At 40.8% G+C, this 23,390-nt stretch overlaps 1 protein-coding gene across 1 annotated transcript in view; it reads left to right on the top strand.

The window, feature by feature from the left end:
• The window catches only part of syt7a (synaptotagmin VIIa), a 715,758-nt gene that overhangs the window by 303,203 nt on the left and 389,165 nt on the right, over positions 1-23,390 (top strand). The gene's annotated exons all lie outside the window — the stretch shown is intronic.

Consider the following 23,390-nt stretch of genomic DNA (forward strand, 5'->3'; position numbering starts at 1 on the left):
CGAATGAAGAACCCACATGTAGTGAGGTGGAAAATCACATCACTTAGCACTCCCACAACACCCGTGAAAATTTCTAAAGTGGGCCTGAACCTTCTGTTCAAGCCACATTTGACAATCCAGGAGTTTGCTACATTTGAATGGTATCATGTAATTATTAATCCATGACATTGTGGGGAATGAGATTGAAATTATCAAGATATGTTAGAATTTAATTTTAATGTATTACATCCTCCAGTCCTTATAATTAATCTGATAAACATCAGTTGTTCTTGATGGTGCTGATAGCACCAACTGGAACAGAGTGCCTAGCTACAGCAGTAAAGCTTTTTAGCATTTACTACTGGATGCAGCAATTGATTACCATCTGTGCTCTCACTGGGTGTTCTGCAAACTTGTCGATTACAGCTGTCAATCAGTATTAACAAATATGACCTGAGGAAATAAATTGTCACAATCATAATTGGTATTCACTGTAGGTAATAAGTTATTTTTCAGCAATCTTTGAAATCCCTATTGTGCAATACCCGAAGGCTAGGAGATACCTTAAAAGTAAAATGTACCTACCTGGTCTATATAGGCAAAGCACCAAAGAAGCACAGCAACTACTGTTTATATTTCACTTAGAACTGTTCAGTTTAGTCATTAGGCACTTCTATATCATGACCAGGAGTTTTTGCCTCCATGCCTTCAGATGAACAAGTGATGATGAGCCCATAAGCATTTTGATCTATAGATCTGCCACCAGTTGGGAGTGCTGGTTCCTTTAAAGTAAACAAATTCTGATTTTATCAGTTCTTTGCACTACATATCAGAGCCAGGGAGAACGAACACTGAAAGGTAAAGTAAAAAAGGGAGGCTGGTACAATTACGGCACTGTAGAAACAAACACAAATGTACATTGTGAAAGTACTTGAAAGCTACATTTTTAAATACAAATGATAAATCTCTATAATCCTCATAAGGTCAAAAGAAACAGGAACAGATGTTAGGCAATTTGGCTCATCGAGCCTGCTCTACCATTCAATAAGATCACAGCTGATCTGATTGTGGCCTTAACTTCACTTTCCTGCCTGCCCCCCATAACTCTTGACTCCTTGTAGATCAAAAATCTATCTAACTTGGCATTGAATATATTCAATGACCCAACCTCCTCTCTTGGGATGAGAATTCCACATACTTCTAAAGACCCTCAGAGAAAAAAAATCCTCCTCAGGTCAGTCTTAAATGGGAGACCACTTATATTAACTGTGGCCCTTAGTTCTAGATTCTCCCATGAGAGGAAACATTCTGTCAGCATTGTCAAGCCCATTTAGAATCTTAAATGCTTCAGTAAGATCTCCTCTCATTCTTCTAAACACCAATGAATATAGGCCCAGCCTACTCACCCTTTCCTCATGAGACAACCCTTTCATCCAAGGAACCGGTTTAGTAAACCTTCTCTGAATTGCTTCCAATGCAAGTATACCCCTCCTTAAATAAGAACAAAACTGTATGCAGTAGTCTGGGTGTAATCTCACCAGTTGCCCAGAACAGCTGTAGTAAGATTTTGCTGCTTTTATATTCTATCCCCTTTGTAATTAAGTCCAACATTCTATTTGCCACACAGATCTCCCTCTACCACAACATTTTGCAAAATCTTTCCATTTAAATAATATGCTGCTTTTACACTCTTCCTGCCAAAGTGAACAATCTAAAATTTTATCGCATTATATTCCAGCGACCAAATTTTTGTCCACTCACTTAACCTATCTTTATTCCTTTGTAGACTCTTTGTATCCTTCTCGCAACTTGCTTTCCCTACCATTTTTTGTTTGTCAGCAACTGTTTCTACAATACAGTGGATCCCTTCACTCATCATTAATATAGTGTTAGAAAATCGAAACAGTTTAAGTAAGTTATAATTGTATTTTTTGGATGTTTGGAATGAGTTTTAGCTTTAAAGTTTAAGATTGATTTGTATTTCCGTATCTGTGTTAAGAAAGGTCCAATGGAGTATTAGTTTCACTTTATAAGGTGCTTGTATTTCTACTGAGTTTTATGACTCCTAAAGAAAAGGTGAGCAAACAAGGGTAAAAGAATTCGGCTGTTGCCTAGCAACAGGGGACCAGAGGCAGGACCATCCCACAGACACACACACAAGAAGAAAAACAGCAATTTTATTTTGGAAGCTGTTGGAGTTCAGTTGGTTTGAAGACAGCTGTGAAACAGAAGCAACATGGCAGGGAACAGATAGCTAGTCCCAAGCTAAGAAAACCCACAAAATCCAGGGGAGTGGAAGAGGGGAAAGTCCAAAGAAGACCTTCTAGTCAAAGGAAAGACAGGAAACTGGAGAAGGCCCTGTTAAGTGAAGTTAAGAGTGAGAAGCAGAGAGAAAGGCTCCAAGCCTCAGATTTAAAGAGACAAAGCTGAAGAAAACAGATTTAAAGCAAGAATTTCTCACAAGAGGCAAGAAGGTCCAGAGAGACGTTGGACCAAAAACTGAGCAGAACCGAGCAGAAAATCAGTTACGGAACTTGAAATCTGCCTTTATCTTCCAACCTACATCCCTTCACTGAGCACAAATGTGCAGAGCACAAACCCAAAATCTTTCACCTAACCTATAAAAAACAATGTCATTTTGGACCAGCCCCTTGGAGCCAAAATTCCAGAAATGAATGATAAACCTGTATTGAACTCTCCCTGTGGAGGGCTGAAGATCTGTAACTCATTGCTATGGGCATGTGAGGCAGTGGTATACTGTTGACGGTTGAGCTGGAGAGAGAGTGTGCGTGGAAGACAGCTTGAATGCGTATGGTGACCTAGGGAAAAGGAATATCAAGAGGAGGGTTCAAAACCCTGAAGGTGAACTCTTGCGGAAGGCGTTTGAGAGAAAACATCGGCTTGGGAGAAGATTCCAAGGTGAGGCCTTAGAGAGTTAGAGACTGGTTGGCGTACGGTGACAAGTGTCTGGGGGGGGAGTTGAGGAGAGGTTGAGGTGACATCTGTCTCTTGGTTTCAGTGTGGTGTGTCTGACCACAGGGTGCCATAGATTCACATGGACTGTGTACCTACTGTAGACATTAGAGCATTAGAGTATAAAATAGCCTTTGTAACTTGCATTATCCTTACAAATCTGTATATACCTGTAAAGGCATAGTTGTAGGTGAAGGAGTATTGCAATATAGTTCACCTTTTCTTGTTGAATAAATGTTTTATTCTTTTGTTAAAAGTTCATCAGTTGACTCCTGTGACTGTTCAGTAGCTACTCTCCACGTATCTAAACAAAAAAATAAATGTTAGGATCTATCAAACTGCGTTCCACCATGGGATCAGGTTTGTACGGGGGTAATCTCAGCTGGGATCATAACAGTAGATTATAAGTAGTTGAGGCCCCAGCACTGATCCCTGTGGCACTCCACTAGTTACAGTTTGCCAAATTGAAAGTGACCTATTTATCCCGACTCTGCTGTTGGTTAGGCAATCATCCAGATCTCTAGATATTTGGAGAGACCAAACGCAGACTGGGTGACTGCTTTGCGGAATACCTTCGGTCTGTCTGCAAGCATGACCCAGACCTCCCTGTCGCTTGCCATTTCAACACTCCACCTTGCTCTCATGCCCGCATGTCCGTCCTTGGCCTGCTGCAATGTTCCAGTGAAGCTCAATGCAAACAGGAGGAACAGCACCTCATCTTCCAACTAGGTACTTCACAGCTTTCCGGACTGAATATTGAGTTCAACAATTTTAGATCATGAATCTCTCCTCCAACCCCACCCCCTTTCTGATCCCCCTTTTTCTAATAATTTATATATATTTCTCCTTTCCCATCTATTTCCATTATTTTTAAATGTATTTCCATCCATTGTTTTATCTCTACCTTTTAGCCAATTTCGATCCCTTCCTCCCATCCCACCCCCACTAGGGCTATCTGTACCTTGTTTGTCCTGCTTTCTACCCTTCATGTCACCATTAGCACATTTCTTAGCTAATATCACCACCATCAACACCTCTTTGTCCTTTTATCTATGACATCTTTTGACAATCTCCATCTATCACTGGCCCTCTATCCAGCTCTACCTGTTCCACCCCCCCCCCCCTAAAACCAGCTTATATTTCACCTCTTCTCTATTTTTCCTTCACTCTGGTGAAGAGTCATATGGACTCGAAACATTAACTGTATTCCTCTCCGCAGATGCTGTCAGACCTGCTGAGTTTTTCCAGGTATTTTTGTTTTTGTTTTGGATTTCCAGCATCCTCAGTTTTTAGCTTTAATCATCTAGATATGTTGCGATCACACTCTCGCACTTAAAAAGTGCATTGGAAGAGTGGGGGAAAATAATACATCAAGAGGAAGAAGGAGCAGGGGGAAATAAGTAGTTTAGGGGGTGAGAGGAGGAGGGAGCGGAGTGCATTGAAGCGGATGTGGGGAAAATGAGTGCATTGAGGGGCAGGAGGGGAAGAAAGTGTGCATTAAAGAGGGCAGGAGAGAAAAGGAGCAGCAGTAGGGAGAAAACAGTGTATTAAGGGAGAGCGGGAGGAGTGGGGTAAAAGAGTGCATTGATAAGGTAAACCCCAATGAGCTGTCATGTTCAGTGGGGAAAGTAGCAGAGATGTGCCCACGGGAGGAGGATGAGTTCTGGTTACCAGGAATGATGCTGAGGGGGTGAAGCGATTGTTCAGTCGAGGGTGTCTGCTCCAAGTACTTAGGGTGGTAGCTTTTGTTGAGGGGATGTGCTGAATTTGTTGTAATTGCCAGAATAATGATCAGTGTGCCAGGGGTATATTGTTTGATTGAAGGGTCACGTTATAATCACCTGTTAGTTCTTGCACAGGACATGGGCAGATACCCATTAATTCCAGCTAGTGTGGGGAAAACAGCTGTGGATTGGGAGCTGACGTTAGGGTAGGAGAAAGCAGGAATGGGAAATCTAAATGTCCAAGTCAATATTAGATTGGGGTGTGTTGTAGATATTTCTGTTCCATGGGAATACACTGCTGTGGGAAGAATTGCGCAATCAGCATTGTGGAATTGCAGAACAAGATAGTGTTTTGGAGCCCAACCCCGGTAGCTATGCTCATTGCAGGGAGAGTTTAATACAGGTTTTTCATTCATTTCTGGAATTTTGGCTCCTAGGGGCTGGTCCAAAATGACATTGTTTTTTACAGGTTAGGTGAAAGATTTTGGGTTTGTGCTCTGCACATTTGTGCTCAGTGAAGGGATGTAGGTTGGAAGATAAAGGCAGATTTCAGGTTCCGTAACTGATCTTCTGCTCGGTTCTGCTCAGTTTTTGGTCCATTTCTGTTCAGTGGTGGAGTGGGATGCTGAGGAGTGTCAGTGAGTTTACTGTGTGGCCGAAGTTTACTGCCCTCTGCAGGGCTGATCATGATGGGGGTAAATGTGAACTAGTTATGCATCCGGGTATTTGTACTCAGTGAGAGAAATTAGTGTCAATTTGCTGTATAATCCAGGAATTACTGTTCAGTGAGGAGGTTAGGAGCGGTGCACATTACTGCCGCTTCATGTGAATGGGATGGTGTTCGTAATTACTGCTCAACAGTAAAGGGGGTTAGTAACTGTTGCTATTTAATAAATTATTTCTCAGGATGGTGAGAGGAGGTTGGTGAGTGTTTGTGTTCTCTTTTGCATCCATGCATTATCACATGCAAGGAAAGAGGAGTGTCATGATGTCTCCTCATTGGGAGGTGTCATGATTTGATGTGTTTCTGTTTGGTTGTAGTTTTTTTCTAGTCATTGTCAGAATGGTGAGCATGTGGCTTTAAGTGTTACTTTGTATCCTGTTGTTTTCCTTATTGTTGGCCTTGACTACATTCAACGTGAAAGTCATTTATTGTCTGTTCGCGTGCACGTGTTACTCAATTCCTAATATTTCTGATCGATGTTTCATTTACTTTCTCATTTCTTTGCAAGTCTCAGCATTTTCTCAGTGGAAAATCCTCACTCATTTGTGAAGTACGCGTTACAAATTGTGTGTTTCCAGTCTCTGAGTCATTTTGGAAGAGGCTGGTTTACAAGTACCAGGTAGACAATTTGGCAACTTAAGGGGCCCATTAAAGTCACTCTCCCAAAGCCGACTGGAATTTTCCAGTCGGCCAGCAAGCCCCCATTGAGGCCAAAGCCCAGCCGTTGTATGGAGGCTTCCACCTGTTGGTAGACCAGGGGCCAGCACTCCATCGAGCAATTTAAACACACTGCCAAACCTGCTCACCAGCCACCTGCAGCCACAATTGCCATAGGGTCACACAAGTCATTTTGTGGAGAGGTCTCCTCAAAGATGGCCTGGCAGCTGTGGCCTCTTTGTCTTTGTAAAGTTTGAAAACCCGTCAAAAGGTGCCTCCATCTTAAATTGACCTCTTGTTCTTCCCCTACATAGGCAGCTCCTACCTCTGACGGTGCTGCTGATATCCTACTGGCTCTCTAGCCAATCCTTAATTGGATGGCATAGAAGCCACCTAGCCACTAATTGATCATTTTCAGGAAAATTGCATTGGGCCTCAGGTGCCAACAAGATGTGGGGTCAGGACCTGAAAATGCTCCTTACATCTGGGTCCCAACCCAAAAACAAAAGTTCAGCACAATGTCTCGGGTCCGTGACCTTTCATCAGAACAGTCATAGATCTTAAAACATTGATTCATTCATTCTCCACAGATGCTGCCAGACGTGCTGAGTATTTCCAGCAATTTTTGTTTTTATTCCAGATTTCCAGATTCCACAGTATTTTCCTTTTGTGTTAAGTAAGGAGAAATTGTTTTCCATGGCAGGAGAATCAGTAACCAAAGGAGACAGATTTAAACTGATTGACAGAAGAACCAGAGGCAAATTGAAAAAAGATTTGTTTACACAGTGAATTGTTCCAATCTTGAATGCACACCCTGAAAGACTAATGCAAGCAGATTCAGTAGTAGCTTTAAAAGGGAAATTAGACAAATACTTGAAGGAAGGATTGTCGAAGACAATGAGGAAAGACCAGAAGGGTGGGAAAGCTCTACCAAAGAGCTGAGACATACATGATGGGCTGAATGGCCTCCTTATGCACTATATCATTTTATAGTTTGAGGAGATTGTTTTTATCTTTCTAAATGGACAAGCAGGCCCCCAGTTTAACGTTTCATCCAAAAGATGGTACCTCCAACTGCGCAGCCCTCACTTCATATTGCACTGAAGTGTCAACCCAAATTCTGCTCAATTTCTGGAGCGGGACTTGAACCCACAACCTACAGATTCAGAAAAGAAAATGGTACCACTGAATCAAATCTGAAACATTGTGGGAGACCCATCGCAACTTTTGAAGGTGTTCTAAAATGGACACCAGATGTGACCTTCCCAAGATTACCCAAATCCTGAAAACAAATTTTTGAAAAAGGTAATGTCCCATTTTAGTCACCTCCTTTTCAGATTCAAAAGTCGATTGTCCATCTATAATGCTAGTGGTCATGGGGACCCAGCAAAAACCATCAATTTATTTGTCCAAAAGCAGAAGCTGTGCCACCAAGCATGGCCAGCTTGTGTAAAGGATGGGGATTTTCATTGTCTTCACCGCAACAAATGTCCTAAGCTCCAGCTTGTAAGCAACAACACTTGTACATTTTTTTTGTAATTGACCTCTAAATTATGCTGCCAATTTATTACCAATTGTAGGTAATTTATTGTCATGAACCTTTGACTACCTGGCTGGGATGAGACTGCCCCTAGTTCATTCACATTAGATCTTTATAGCGAACAAAAAAATATGACTTCCATCAGATCTATGCTGGAGTTAAACTCGTGCTTCAGGGTTGAAATGAGTGTTGTCGTTTGCTGCACTACACAGTCTCCCTTCAATCATCTCTTATTATTTGGTTTATCTCTGCAAAAAGCAGCAAAAACCAGCATGTTGAGATGTAATGTGTAAAAGAGTTGTGGTGATAAGTACACTATGATATCAATAGAAGCAAGAACAAAATTTATAATTTAATACTGATTCATAATCTGATAAAATATAAAAAGTTATCACCCTTTCAAACAGGCAAAAATGTAATATTTACTCTACACAGAATTTGTTTGCTTTGACAATTTTTGATCCCAAGGATTTTTGTTTCCAGTCCAATTTTCTTTCTTAATTTCTTTCCTCAACCAAGTGACCGTTATTGATGTGTGAGGTATGACAGACTGTGGCCAAGCTATTCAATTGAAAGAGGCATCATAGCTTAAGCCCAATTATGTCCACATCTAATAGTCGCTGAGAGTCAGCTTTTACAAGGTCTCCTGACTGATTCCACCACTGCCCCCACTCCCCACTTTCCCATCCTCCACTCCATGCAAGGGTGCTAAGTCCAGTTCTGCCTCCTGCTAGCTCTGCACAAATCTGATATTGAACCTCTGATATACTTGATCTGCATGGCTCAACTATTTACTGCTGAAATCACAGTGCCAAGGGAAGTTTGATGTCACAGTCCCCATTCTAATGGGCATCAATAATTTCTGTGCTGATTTCTTGCAATATCTCTCCATACCGTCAGCAGAAAATTTGTAGAAACCCTAAAACCTCAAGCATTAAATGTACTATTCTACCTGTTGTTCCTCCAACTTTCATGCTTACTGTGTTGAAATCAAAACAAGCAACACCTTATATTAATGTACCACCTTTAATGTAAGAAAATACAAAAAGGAGCTTCACAGGAGCATTATAAAACAAAATATGGCACTGTGTCAAATAAGGAATATTAGGGCAGATGCCCAAAAGCTTGGTATATGAGGTAAGTTTTAAGGATTGTCTTAAAGGAAGAAATGGAGGTGATGAAGGGGAGATGTTTAGGAAGGAAATTCTAGAGCTGAGGGCTTGGGTAGCTGAAGACGTTACCACCAATGGTGGTGCAATTAAAATTGAGGATGCTCAAGAAACCTGAATTAGAGGAGCGCTGATATCTCAGAGCAAAATTGGCTGAAGGACATTACAGAAATAGAGAGGGGTAAGGCCATGGAAAGATTTGAAAAGAAGGATGAGAATTTTAAAATTGAGGTGTTACTTAACTGGAAATCCACGTAGGTCAGTGAACATGAATGATGGGTGAACAGTACTTGGTGTGAATTAAGACATGAGCAACAGAGTTTTGGATGACATCCAGTTTACAGAGGGTAGAACTTGGGAGAGAAACCAGGATATACTAGAATAGTCAGGCCCAGAGGTAACAATTAAAAGCATGGATGGGAATTTCAGCAGTTTGGACAGTGTTATGGAGGTGGAAATAAATGGTTTAAATGATAGTGCAGCTATGTGATTGGAACCTCATCTCTGGGTCAAATATGACGCGAAGCTTGTGAAATCCCTCTCGGTTGGGAGAGGGATAGAGTCAATGGTGATAGAGTTTGTGTTGGGGACTGAAGACAATTACTTCAGCCTTTCCAATATTTAATTGGAGTAATTTTCTGCTCATCCAGTATTGGATGTCAGATAGAAGCCTAACAATTTAGAGGCAGTGGAGAGTTTGAGAGAGGTGGCAGTGAGGTACAGCTGGGTGCCACACTGATTGGGTGACTCGTCACATTGTTTCTACTTTACTTACTTCCCAGGACTTCAAAACGGTGTAACTGTTCAGCTCCGTCTGTCTCCTCTTCATCTTTTAGTCTACAGACTTTTGAAACCAAGCCTGATATCTAGTCCATAATATCTCTTCCGGCTCATCATCTACATCATTTTTTTGATCTTGTCGGTATCCTGCATTATGCGATTTGGTTCCTCAGTGGGTTTCTCAGAAATTGTACCTTTATTCTGTAAACAGAGGCAGAAATAAACTGCAATAATTGTAAGCCAGCAAAATTATTTACTGAAATTCTATTTTGGCTCCACAAAAATGGTAATTGCTTGATGAATGATGGTGTAATTTTCCAAACCACTTAATTTAACAGAAAGAATTACATAATCTGTAGCATAATTTTTACTGACAGTTTAAATATGACTCAAATATTTTAATTACATGTTGTGGTTGAGTTTTCTGCACTAAATCACAAAGAGTACTTCTGGTAACTGTGGTTAATTATTCATTTTGTATCCAAAGCAAAGGCTGAATTCTGTGTTTCCTACTTTTAATATAACCACATGAAGATAATTTTCAATGTATGGCCTCCTCAGGTAACATGTATTTTCCAATTTTCTACCTTTTTTCTTAATTCTTCGCTGAAAGATCTGACTTTTGCTGGTGCCTGCTTCCATGGCCACTAGTAACTCTTGAACACCTCATCCAGCTTGCTGCTCCTTACATGTCAGCATAGACGGCGAACGTCAGCAAGTTTTCATTTACCTACTAGCTGTGTTTGACGTCCTAACCAAAATAGTGCACACATTCACGCGCCCACTATCTAGCAGAGTTTGCTGCATAACTGTAAATTTGCAACACTTCATTTTCCTTTCACTAGCTCAGACTATTGGTGCCACTTGGAAGTGCTCCAATATGCCATCTAAATTGAGATCAGCTAACACAATGCAGATGAGAGATGGAATTTTGGATCAATATATGACATTGGATGATGTCTTGGCTTACTCAGTGCCATCCTGACTAATTTAATAGCTTTAATAAACGATGAAAAAAAAATTTAAAATCCTGAAATCTTCTACAACCATTTTAGTTTTCAATATTAATCCTTTGTTCCAATGCTGATTTAATTTTAATTTCTTTGGTATATGGCTCAAAGTTCATAAATAACGCAAGAAGCTTACTGCGCAATTTCGGCCGATGTAAAATTTTAATGAAAGAACAGATGCCAATGGAAATTGCAAAGAAAAAGTGACACCTTTTCATAGCTTGAAGGGAATGATGAAATGCTGCATCTTAAATTAGAACTAAGCCCTGAACAAGTTTGATGCTGTAGTTGGAATTGTGTATGCATGTCAGCCCTCCTATTACGTAGCAGCTTCATTTATAGACCAGGATTCACACGGGGATTAAAATTTCATTTTCACCTATTGAGCATAGCTGTCAGGAATTTGAGAAACCATTCGCAATACTGTACATCCCAAACAATTGGGTTTGTTTAGACTTTGTGCACACCACTATTATGTAATATAAAGTTAAATTGTAATCATCAAAGGCATAACTGAGGAGATGGAAACTGAAGAGATATCTCAGATTTGACTTTCTGGCCTTTGTCAGGGTAATTCTCGCTATAGTGTACAGGGCGGTCACCGACCCTGGAGTGGAGAAAGGGAGCAATTGATCCAAGTTCCTGTTTTCTGATGCTATTCAGCACCCCTTATTCAAAAGTGTGTGTGTGGAGGATGATGCTTGATGACTCAGCTGTTATGCCTCCCCTCCCAACATCCCCATGAATGATTGTCAAGTATTCATTTCCGGGGCTCGAATGTAAAGAAATGCCATTTAGTCCAGGTACAAGAAAGCAGTGGTACCCCTACATGCCTTTTGAAAAGGAAGAGGATGTGAGCACTTCTGTCAGCACATACTTTCAAAAAATGACCTGTGCATCAGAAATTGTATGCTGACACCTTAAAGCATTTAGCTTAGGTATTCTTTAGCACTGGGGATAAAATTGGCGATCAAGAGTGAAAACTGAAGAATTAACTACAATAAGATGCTGCCAAGAATCTTTTGAAAGCCCAGTTCTGAAAAGAAAATGTTCATGTTTTATTTAGCTGCAGACTGCAAATAAGTCACTTGCTATTAATACAGTGCCCAAATGTTCTGTACTTGCAGTTAAGTTACCAGATTTTGATAATGTGCTGGCTCAACTATTTTTTCTAAATTAAGCACAAGCCTTTGAAAATTATTCTATTGAATAATTTCTGCCCTGTACTGGCACTGCTGATCTTAAGTCCACTGTACTTGCATTTTTGGATGAATTTCACATCATCAGTGCATTGCAAAAATGGTCATGTCGTACACCAGCAAGGTCCCAGCCTGATGCTCAATCTTGGCAAGGCTGGCTGATCTCAGCCAGGACGGTGATTGAGGACACTACTAATGACCTCTGTCTGCATTTAGAAAAAGTAAAATTGGCCGTGGCTCCTGTTTTGGATCATCATCCAATGAATGCAGGTGGAATTTCATATGTATGGACATAGGATGAGGACAGGATCAAGTTCAACTGGGAAGTTGACATGATCAGAGATATACCTGGGTGCTTGTACAAAGTATGGTACAAGAAGGTTCTGCACGACTTGATGTTGGTGCCAGTGAAAGTTTATGTCGGTATTAATTAATTACATCAAACGAGAAAAGGGAAACAATTGGGTTTCTTTCTCTGCCAACTTTTCTCTCCTTTCCGCTCTTGAAAGCCTGACTCCTTGTTGAGTTGTGTTCGTTTGCCTGTACCCCTCTCAATGCCAGTATTCATGTGTAATTTTGGTAATGTAACTTGACACATTATTGAAAAGTGGTGAGTGAGAGGGCCCATTAAAGCAAATTGTGTTCCATCTGATGGCTGCATATGCACTTCTAACAGGAGCCACTGGGTAAAGATAAGAAAATACACATAACCAGACAATACACCCAAATCAGTTTAGTGTTTACCTTCCATGTGCAAATATTGCTAATTACATATTTCTGCTTTAATCTCTTATTCCTTCATGTCTGTTTTATCCATCTACCTACCCAATCCAATCTTGAATGTTGATATTGTCCTGCTTCGATCATTAACAGTGGTGGTGAATTCCATACCCTCTCAACTCTGTGCAAAAACCTTTCTCACACCTGCTATTCTAAATCTTCTAGATTTAATCTTGTATCTATGGCCCTACATTATTAACCCATCAACAATTGGAAACAGCCTGTTCTGCCTACGTTATGCAATCCTTTTATCATTTTAAACACTTCAATCATAGCCCCAAATCTGCTTTGTTCAACTGTGAAAAGCTCAAATTGTTTCAAGTCTTTCTTCATATTTGTATTGTTGATCCTTTGAAGAGTCAACACAGGAACAGTGGACCAAATGGCCTCCTTCTGTGCTGTAACCATTGTTATGACTGGTCCCCAGGCAAGGTTCTCCCAATTTGTTATGAACCCGGAGGAGACACCCCAAATTGTTATGCTGTCAGGTGAGGAAGAATGAACTGGCTCCCTTTCTTTATTCAACCGCCTCGGTTAGTTTCAACAAGAATCTTACTTAAAAAGAATCTCTTCCCTCGTGGACACCTTTTTTCCCAGTCCAAATTTTTTTATATTTTAAAAGGAGCCAATTGAAGCAGACTTTCTTAAGTTAAAGAGTGAGTTTATTAGTTACTGAAACACAAGAAAATAAATAATAAAAACGCAACATACATACACACACGTTAGAAATAAGAAGTGAGTCCAGAAATAAAAATTAAAAAGATATACGAATCAGTCTTTGTCTGGTCCATGAGGAGTAGATGATGAAATGTTGCGGCTGTTAAGTTACATGATTCTGGTAGAGTTTGGGCAGTTGAGCAGTTGGTTTGGAGATTCTTAGTTCTGCAGGTTAGCTGAAAGGAGTTGTCCAGTTTCCTTTTTGCCTGTGGCTTTGCTGTCTTGTGACTTGCTTCCTGCAATCATAGAGAGAGGACTTTTTTTTAACCTGCAAGTGCAGTGATGCCTAGTTGATCTTCAGCTGCGACCTTCACAGCACACCCTCATACACCAGGCCTGGAGCACCAAAACTGCAGCACACACAACACAGTTGCAGTTGGCTTTTAACTCCTTTTCTTGTGTATTCCTGGAAGGGAAATACAAACATGTCTTTCGCCATGACCCTGATCTGCTTTCTTTTCTACTCACATCATGTCCACAGTCTGGGATATAACTCACAGAAGGTGGTTTCTGCTGAGATAGTAATCAGCCTTCATTATCTCTGCAACTACAGGAGATTACAGTTCAGCTTTTGTATTGCATCTTTTTCTTTGAAGTGTCTCTGAAGTTGGCTTTGATACCTTTTTAGGTGCAACATTCCATTCTCTGGATTAGTTGATCAAGTATAATACACAAAGGAATTTTCTAGCAAGTGGTTAGTTTACAGTCTCAGCTAGCTTTTGCTTGTAGGTCCTGTTTTAATAAAACACATGTCTTTCTTAAAAGTTCAATATGTCCATAAGTAATTCAAGGTTATCACCCATGGTCATGATACCATTCTGTGGTTTTCTTATACAAGAAAACATTCTAGTGAATCTGCATTGCATCCTCTAAAACCTTAAATTTCTTTCTATAGTGTAGAGCCCACCTCAGCATTACACAAAGTAATATTTTTAAGGTTTTATAAAGGCTTTTATATTCTATATCTCAACTGATTAAAACCTAGGATTTCATTAGTTTTTTTAAACAACTTTATCAACCAGAAATGCTGCATTTAATATCCTCCAAATCAATGCCCAAATCCCTCTGCTCCTCCACAGCACTGAGTCTACTTTCATCCAGTGTATCATTATTGTCATTTTTGAACCAAAATGTATGACCTCAGATTCAATGTTGTTGAATTCGATTTGCCATGTTTTAGTTCATTTTCTCATATAATTGATATTTCTTTTGTATTGCTGAAAAATTAGACATGCTTTTCCTTCTGCACTCATCAGAACAGACACAAGAATGCCAAATTTCAAAGGGAACAATTTATACTGCATGAGAAAAGCAGTGCTGATTGGTTGGTAAGTCAGCTGTGATCGATCGTCATGTTGCCATCACGAATGCATCAGGGAATTATTATCCCCCATGCTTTTGTTTATTCGAAGAAGGTGTAATGTCTGGACATATATCCTCTGCAGGAAAAAGGAATATCCCTGCATTTGAATTTATGTAGCTTCTAGCAAGCTTAAGTGAGCTACATTGGAAGCCTGACTGATAATCTTAAATTGGTTGTTGGTGTAATTTTTAGCACACTCTGGATTATTCAGCAAATGCTGCTCAATCACAGAATCATTTCTAACATTAGACGTTATGTTCTGATTTTTTTCAAGCACAGGTTGGTTGAATACGGTCAGTACTCTATCTTTTGCGAACAGCCCAAGGAATGTGCTGTTTGATATGATCTGCCAGTCATTGGGATGTATGCCCAATGTACCTGGTATTGTACCGGCACTGATATTCATACACTACATTACTCATTTGTGTGGTAGACAGAATGTCTTTTTGGCTTGATGGCAGTGGCAGCATCCTGTTAATGGAAAACACCAATTGTATTGCCACTGTATAGCAGTGTGAAACGGCAAGCTTCACCTGTTGCACAAAGTTTTGAGATATTTAACCCTCCCAGGGTAATTTGAGGTAGACTGGGCATTTTTCAGGTCCACAAAAGACAGCCTTAGTTCCTTTTGAAATCTATGCTAACTAGTTTATTTCAGTACATGGTAATTTCATCCTTAATTAAAGGCTAACATTTTCCTACCACAGATGTTGAGCTAATTGGCCTGCATTTGCCAATATTAGCCTGATCTCCATTTTAAGAGTGGAGGTTAAATTGTCCCCCTTCCAGTCATCTGAAAAATACACATGCACACGGACAGGCACACAGCCAAAGATTTGTGCTAAGTGTGCTAGCGGGCAGGAAAAACAACACTTTACCTGCCAGCTGCAATGAAGGCTTTTTATGCCATATTGCCACACTAATTACGCATTCCTGGGATACACGCCGATTCCATGGTAGGTGGGCTCCAATTCGCCTGCCACGCCATCGCCTCGCTGTTTCATCACGCCAGGCACCACATTTAAAGTACAGCCGTGCTCAGTGCTTCCAGCCCAGGACTGCAGCAAAGATGACATGGCCTCAAAATGCAAGAAGACTAGTCTTTGAGCGCCTTTTGGACACCATGGAGGCCCGATGTGATGTCCTCTACCCCTGTTCTGGCCGCAAGAGGGGCAGCAACATTACCACTCAGGCTTGGTAGGCAATGGCAGTGGGAATCAGTGCCAATGTTGCACAGAAGAGGTTGGCCATCCAGTGCAAATAGCGGATGAATGATCTCATCTGTGCTGCCAGGGTATGGCAACCATCTCATCATTCTAAAGCCTCACACTCAAATCATCACACATTCACTGTCATCTCACTCACTGCCAGTTCAAGGAACATCACCACCCATTCTCTCACGCATACCCTTACATGTACACCTGGCCATATCTCCTCTGGAGACTTCCTCCTCAACCCTCAATACCTTGAGGCCACTTTCACAGATCAACATTTGCCCCCACACACACCCTGGGATACCCTCCTTCTACAGTTCAGCCCTCGCCCTGCAGCCTCTTCCCTTTCCTGAGGCCACTTCTCCCCCTTCGCCAAGCAAGCCATTGAAAAGCAACCCACATATTGCTGATCTTGTACGTAGAGGCCTGGCCGTGAGCTCCCCCTAAAAGTGATGTGGTGCTGTCTGTGAAGCCTGGCACTGATGACTGCGAGCGCTGACTGAAGCAAGGTAGGCAAACAAACCTTCAATTCCCGAGCGAAGTGCAGCCTGCAAAGTGCACGCCTTGTATAGCTGTTATGAAACATGTCAGTGTGTTTTCCCACCAACATGGGCAGAAGATCCAGTGGGGGGAGTGTGGGGGGAGGGGAGTGGAGGATGAGTCCAGTGGGCTGGCCTTATAATGATATGCTGATGTATTACAATGAGGTTTCTGACATCCATTGGCGGGAAACGCAATCTGCCATTAAAGGGCTGAGCGGACAATCACAAACTGGTTTCATGAAGTCGTGAAATCAATTTTTGGTTTTCTCGCCATATTATCCGCTCATGCCACTGAACACGCCCAACACTCGCGGACATGGAATATCCCGGCCAATGGAGCCCTGAAATATAGGGCAGGACTTTCCCCTCAGAGATTTGGGGGCAGGGCCCGCTCGTCAACGGGAAAGTGACATGGGATGATGTCTGGAGGAATCCCCGATGTCATCCCAGGCTATTTAAATTTTTAGGAAGGCAGGCAAATAGCAAAATCATCTGTCTGCCTGCCAACCTGTCAATGGCCAATTAAGGCTATTGACAAGCTAATTAAGATAATTAAATACCTGTCTGTCCAAGCCTAAACCTGGCGGGCAGGCTAGGAGCCCCAGCGGGCTCCAGATTATTCATGAAACTTCATCCACTGGGGGATGAAGTTTCATGTCCGTTTTTTAAAAATGTAATAAATTTTAAGTGTTTATTATTAACACGCCCCATCTTGTGTGACATTGTCATATGAGGGGGACATGTTAATAATTTTAATATTTTTCTGTTTTTAGACTTTACTTACCTTTCACATATCTCCGTGAGACAGGACTTTGCCTCAGGGAGCAGTGTGCTCTTTCGCGCACATGCGCAAAAGAGCGCACTTTGACAGATGGGGAATCCCTCCCCCCCAGCACAGGAATCATAGCGCTTCCTGTCAGGCAGGCCACTAATTGGTGGGCCAATCAGGGCGGGCCTTAATTGGTCCACCCACTGAAAATGGCGGCAGGCCCCGTTTCAGTGGCGGGGGTCGGCTGTCCACCCACCACCTAGCCAGTGGGGCCCTCACGCCATCCGAGGGCAAAATTGTGGCCATAATTTCTAGGGCTTTAAAAACTTCTTCCTTCAGCTCCCCTCAAATTCTACAATGTTCTGCCCTTGAATTTTGTCTCTCTTAATTATCCAAAAATGTATTTTATCTGACATATTGATCATTTCACTTTCAAGTTCTTGAGAATTAATCTCCTCTCAAATATCCTTTCTTTAGTAAATACCGAATACTTACTAAATTCTTCCACTATTTTTGATCTACAAATAAGCAGTTCTCTCCTTTCATGATCCCAGTTGGTTTTACCTAACACTCATATAAAATCTCCCTGTCTCAGGGAGATATGTGAAAGGTAAGTAAAGTCTAAAAACAGAAAAATATTAAAATTATTAACATGCCCCCCTCATATGACAATTTTATTAACACTGTATGGAATTTTCTTTCTCATACACTCTTCTAGTTTTCTTTAACTTGCTGTTGATCTCATTTCTTAAATTCTTACATTCTTGTTCCTCTAGTGTTTTTATTAATACATGGTGCTCTTCTGTTCTTTATGGTTCTATTACTTATTGTGCACAGGCACTGTTCTATCAAAGGGTTGGTACTTTTTAAAGAAAGCTTTGATAAAACAGTAAAATGCTCATGTCTGGGTTGATTATTGAATTAAGTGCACAATCATGGACACAAAATTTCCAGGAAACCATATTATTGTTCCATGTTCTCAAACACCAGACTCAAACAACAATATTTGAAAAACTTTATTCTTCTATCACTCTTATTGATGAGATAGTTACTTTCGCTCAGCGACACATAAATTAATAATGGCCAACCTAAATTGAGATCTGATGGAAAAAGTGCATTCTAGTTGGAACTTCTTTTATTTCTAGTAGTGGGTATACAAAAAGGCTGCATTGATTTATGAAGTGAATTCCTGGAGATGGAAAAACAAAACATAATTATCCTGCAACCAGACTGCAATGATAGTGAATATTATTGTAATGCTCAATTATTTGATGATATTGCTTTAAAAAATTTTATTGGATTGTTGAATGCTATCAATCTGCTGTAGGAGCAATGAAAGTGCTTTGTTGGAATACCTAAACAGATGAAATAGATCAAATTTGCACAGAAAGCAAGAAATAATAGATCCAACCTCTACAATATTCCTCTGTTGCCTATAAAATTATACACATAGCAATTGCAGATGTGACTAAACGAAAAGTGACATCACTTATATTTCATTGAATCAAACAAGAAATGGTGTATACTTTGTAAATATCTTTAAAAAAATGCAGTGATCATGATTTTCACTGAAACAGAGAACTCTGGAGTGGCAAAAATAACAGAAATGCCTGACAATCGTTAGTCACCAAGGGGCAGACCATGTTTCGCATGTGCATGGTTTACGGAGGCAGCTGGCTGTGTGAATCATCAGCTACATCCACTGACATGGGATTCTTGTAGGTCGGGGGGTGAAACCCGAAGTGTGCAGATTAGACCAGGTAAGGGCGGATTTGAACTTGGTGAATTTGTTTGGATAGCCAGGACACCCCTTTGGAGAGGTAAATTACCCCTTTGGATCTGGTCCTGGGACATCTTTGATGGAAATAAGATGCTCTTTGGTGGATGTCAGGTGCCTTTTGGAATTGTTAAAACTAGGCATAAATGTGTATAAAATGTGCATAAACTCATTACTGTCAAGCTCATTGGAACTATCAATAGGCCTATCAAAATTAATTGTCAAAACTGCCAAAAGCACCTGTCAAATGGAGCTGTCAAACTGTCAAGACATTTAAAAGTCCTGCCTATTAAATCTGCCATTTCTCAATTTGATTGACAGTCCCAAGTGTTTATACATTCTTTGATGTGGGACCATGAATTCCAATGCTTGTTATTAGAGGAGTGTGCACTTGATGGAATGTTTGATGGTATAAGGCTTTATTTAGTTGAAGAAACGTAAATATACTAAATGAGTTTTTATGAATGAGCTTTTTTCAATACAGTAAAGTCTGCAATAGACACTAAGAAATGTATTTTATCTCATCTCTGCATGGGTCCCGAGATCGGCCCATGGTGGATTTTGGGTGAGTTGGCATTAGGTATAAGGGAAAAAGGTGATGTGTGAGGGTCATGGATTGGCATGAGTTGGCACTCAGTTGGAATGGCACTATAAAGGACCATGGAGGGTGTGGAGGGGGATAGGTTGGCATGGATGGTATGAGGTACCATGGGTGGGTGGAGGGGCATAGGTTGGCATGGATGGTATGGGGGCCATATGCTGGATGTGGGGCATGAGGGGCAATGTGCAGGATGTCGGGCATGAGGGGGCATGGGTTGGCATGGATGAGGCATGGTGAGTGTGTGGTGGAGGGATGTTTCATGTTTTAAGCTTTATTTTTAAACATTGGACACCATGCCAGAGCCCTGAGACCTTGCACCCAGCACGCACCCACACCTGGCACCCTTCTCAGTTCTTCCCAGGGACCCTGGCTTGACATTTAATCCAGCCCTGCCCCCAGACCAATATCCAACATCTGGGCAGCCATTTTTAAAAGCCCGGTTCGCAGAGCTGGGAATTCTCCTGTCTGCACACTCGGCCGAGGAGTGAAAATCTGGGCCTTACCCTTTACTCCTTCACTGGAACATAGTTTATTGGCCACTTGTGCTTTGTCAGTGGCTGCTGGCCAAAACAGGCTCGAGCTGGCATGAAATCATCCTTATGTGCTTGTAACTACATTTTATTAAAATTGCTTGCGTAGACATTCAATACTAACCTAATCGCAAGGTTCAGATAATTGTAAACTGATTGAACTTCACTGTTGTGGTTTATAATGTCTTTGAACCTTTGTATATTTTATTTTCTTATCATCATCCTTGGGTATCCTTCATAAACTAATCAATATGAGGATGGTTCTCCAACATGGAAATGTTTGAAAGTGGATATTTTCAAACTTCACTGTACTCGAGGCCCTGAAAATACTGATGCACTTCTGTGAACTCTTTTGTCATCAAAAACTTCTGAAAGACAGTGTTACACAAAGGCTGATAGTGATATCGCTGCTGGAAACCTGTTATTAATTCTGGTAACAGAAACATCATGCCAATAATGGAATTGCAGGTGAACTGACAGAAATACATTATTATGACAAGTTACCTTTTCACAGAAGTCTTTTCAGATCCTTACTGGTGCACTGAGTCCGATTTGCAAGCTACCTGTTGTTTTGTTGTGTGGTAGGGGTTTAGATGGGGTTTGGGGATTGTCTAGTCTTTTTAACTGGAACTATTTATTTACAGCAAGTATTTACATATTTGGATGCCCACATGAGGTAGAAGCTTCCGCTCTCTTCCAGATCTCTCTGAATATTCAGTCATGTGATCTGACATCATTATTACATCAGCATCATGTATGCTTTTGATGATAACCCTTTACTCTGCATCTTCTCCCAAGTGTTGACCCAATCATATTTACATCCTTCTGCACATGCCTAAATTGTTTATATCTTCAACAATTGCAGCATTGATGACTGTCTTATGAAGAGAGATTGGGCAAACTGGGTCTGTATTCTCTGGAGTTTTTGAAGAATGAGAGGTGATCTCATTGAAACCTACAAAATGCTTAGAGGAATAGACAGGATCAATGCAGGTAAGATGTTTCCCTTGGTTGGGGAGTCTAGAACCAGGGGACACAATTTCAAAGTAAGGGGGAAGCGACTTAGGACCGAGATGAGGAGAAATTTCTTTATTCAGAGGGTTGTCCGGAGTTCTCTACCCAAGAAAGCTCAGTCATTGAGTATGCTTAAGGTAGAAATTGATAGATTTCTGATTAATGATAACGTAAAGGGTTATGGGGATAGTGTGGCTAAAAGACATTAAGTGTTCGATCACCCATGATTGTATTGAATGGCGGAGCAGGCTTGACAGGCTGAATTGCCTTCTCCTGTTCCTATGTTCCTACAGAAAAACTAAAAAAAGCAACCTGAGGAAAAATGCTGGTTAATCTCATTGAGTTTATCAGTACCTAATCTTGTAACAAACACTTGCTCACACACTTGCAAGGATCACTGCACTCCCTGGCTGTTGATGCATGTTTCTGTTGCAATTTCTATAGAGAGTAATCTGGCATCTTTAGCTTTCTTTTCCATTCAGCATTGTGTATAGGTATGAGTGGTATATGCTTTTGGCAGCTATCCAAGGTGTCCTCCAGAGCTTTGGATCATAAGATAGTTTCCAAGTTCAACGTACTGGGCTGTGTAATTGGACGTGGGTTTGCAGTTTTGATATGCGGAATAGAGGAATGTACAGAACTGGTAGAAACCATTATGGGTCCAGTACCACATAGCTCTCATTTTCTCAAATTGCTTCACTTGTCAAATATCCAATTCTGTTGGATATTTTACTGACATGGTCAGTTCTAAATTACAACTAAGTCTCAGAGAGAGAAAGAGAATTTTTTTCCTTCCTCCATGAAGAAGAAACAAAGTAATCCTGGTTCATTTTGTACACTTCCATTCTGTCCAAAGGATAATTTTAGCAGATGCCTAAGAGGAGGTCAACATGTACTGCACATCACACTATCCTTTCGAATTTCTTAATACTTCTACAACCCCCAGTCTTTTTGTTTAGGCACTACTCTCGTTGGATTACTTAACACAATGTATTAAAATTTCCTGCTGATATTTATTTTTGCATGCAAAAGTTCTCTGCTAGGTTGGACCAAAGAGATGTACTCATTAAGAACTCAATTTGGGCTGATCTAGTAGCACTTTTGTTTTGGGTTTAAAGATTGTACCTTAATCGAGGTCTTTAGCACATACACGTAGAACTGTAATTGTAAAGAAAGACTTGCATTTATATAGACATTGGGATTTCTCATTACAGCCAATGATGCACTTTGAAAGTTTAATCACTGTTGTAGCAAATGAGGCAGCCAATTTTCACACATCAAAGTCTCACAAACAGCAGGGAGGTAATGTCCAGGTTATTGATTTATAGTGCTCTTGACTGAAAAGTTGGCCAGGTCACTTGGAAAGCTCCCCTACATTGTTCAAAAGTTGCCATGGAATGTGTTGCTATGCAATGGAGGGCAGGTGGGGTTTAACATCTCATCTAAAAAATGACATCTCCAAGAGTGCAGCACCCCTTCAGGACTGCATTGGAGTATCAGCCTAGGTTTTGTGTTCAAGTGTCTTGAACGGGTCTTGAACCCACAGCCTTTTAAGATTACACTCATTGAGCCAAGACTGACAGCTGTATTGAGAGACTATTCTTGGAGGCGTCATTCTTCAGATCTTCTGTTGGTTCAGCTGGAGCTTGAATATTTTTATTGCACTATTTGAAAAAATGAGAGTTTTCCTTATATCCTAGCAATGATTCCTCTCAAAAACTAGGTAGGTCATTCATTTTGTTGCTGTCCATACAATATTACTGCTGCAGAATTGCTTCCAAAGCAATAATCATTGCATGCCAAATTACTTTATTGTTTTGAAGCATTGAGGAGTTTCTCAGGTATGACAAGGTGCTATATAAATGTAGTTTGTCTTTTCATCAGGTCTCTATAGATATAGGATCTGCCATAGAATTATTATTTGAGACTTCTGTGCTCAGGTGCTATGAAATGATTTCCACTACAATTACAAGATGATCGTAGTTTAGAAAGAGTCAACCATGGGATCTACATCCATTCACTATGACTAGAAGGTCCATATTTGGGGAGATTGTGGGTTTTAGGACTGGATTCAGTTGTGTTCCTGTATAATGACAAGGTGTGCTGATACTCGCTGTCCAGACCTGCGCATGAAGAATGATTGCTTAGAAACAGTATCTGCAAAACTGGTCTCCAGTCAGAATCACCAGCTTCATGACATAAAGGTAGACAAAAGGAGAAATAAAATGAGCCAGGGAAAATTAACAGCACAAAAACAGAATTACCTGGAAAAACTCAGCAGGTCTGGCAGCATTGGCGGAGAAGAAAAGAGTTGACGTTTCGAGTCCT

This window comes from Carcharodon carcharias, chromosome 10 (genome assembly GCF_017639515.1).
Source record: "Carcharodon carcharias isolate sCarCar2 chromosome 10, sCarCar2.pri, whole genome shotgun sequence".
NCBI classification, from domain to species: Eukaryota; Metazoa; Chordata; class Chondrichthyes; order Lamniformes; family Lamnidae; genus Carcharodon; species Carcharodon carcharias.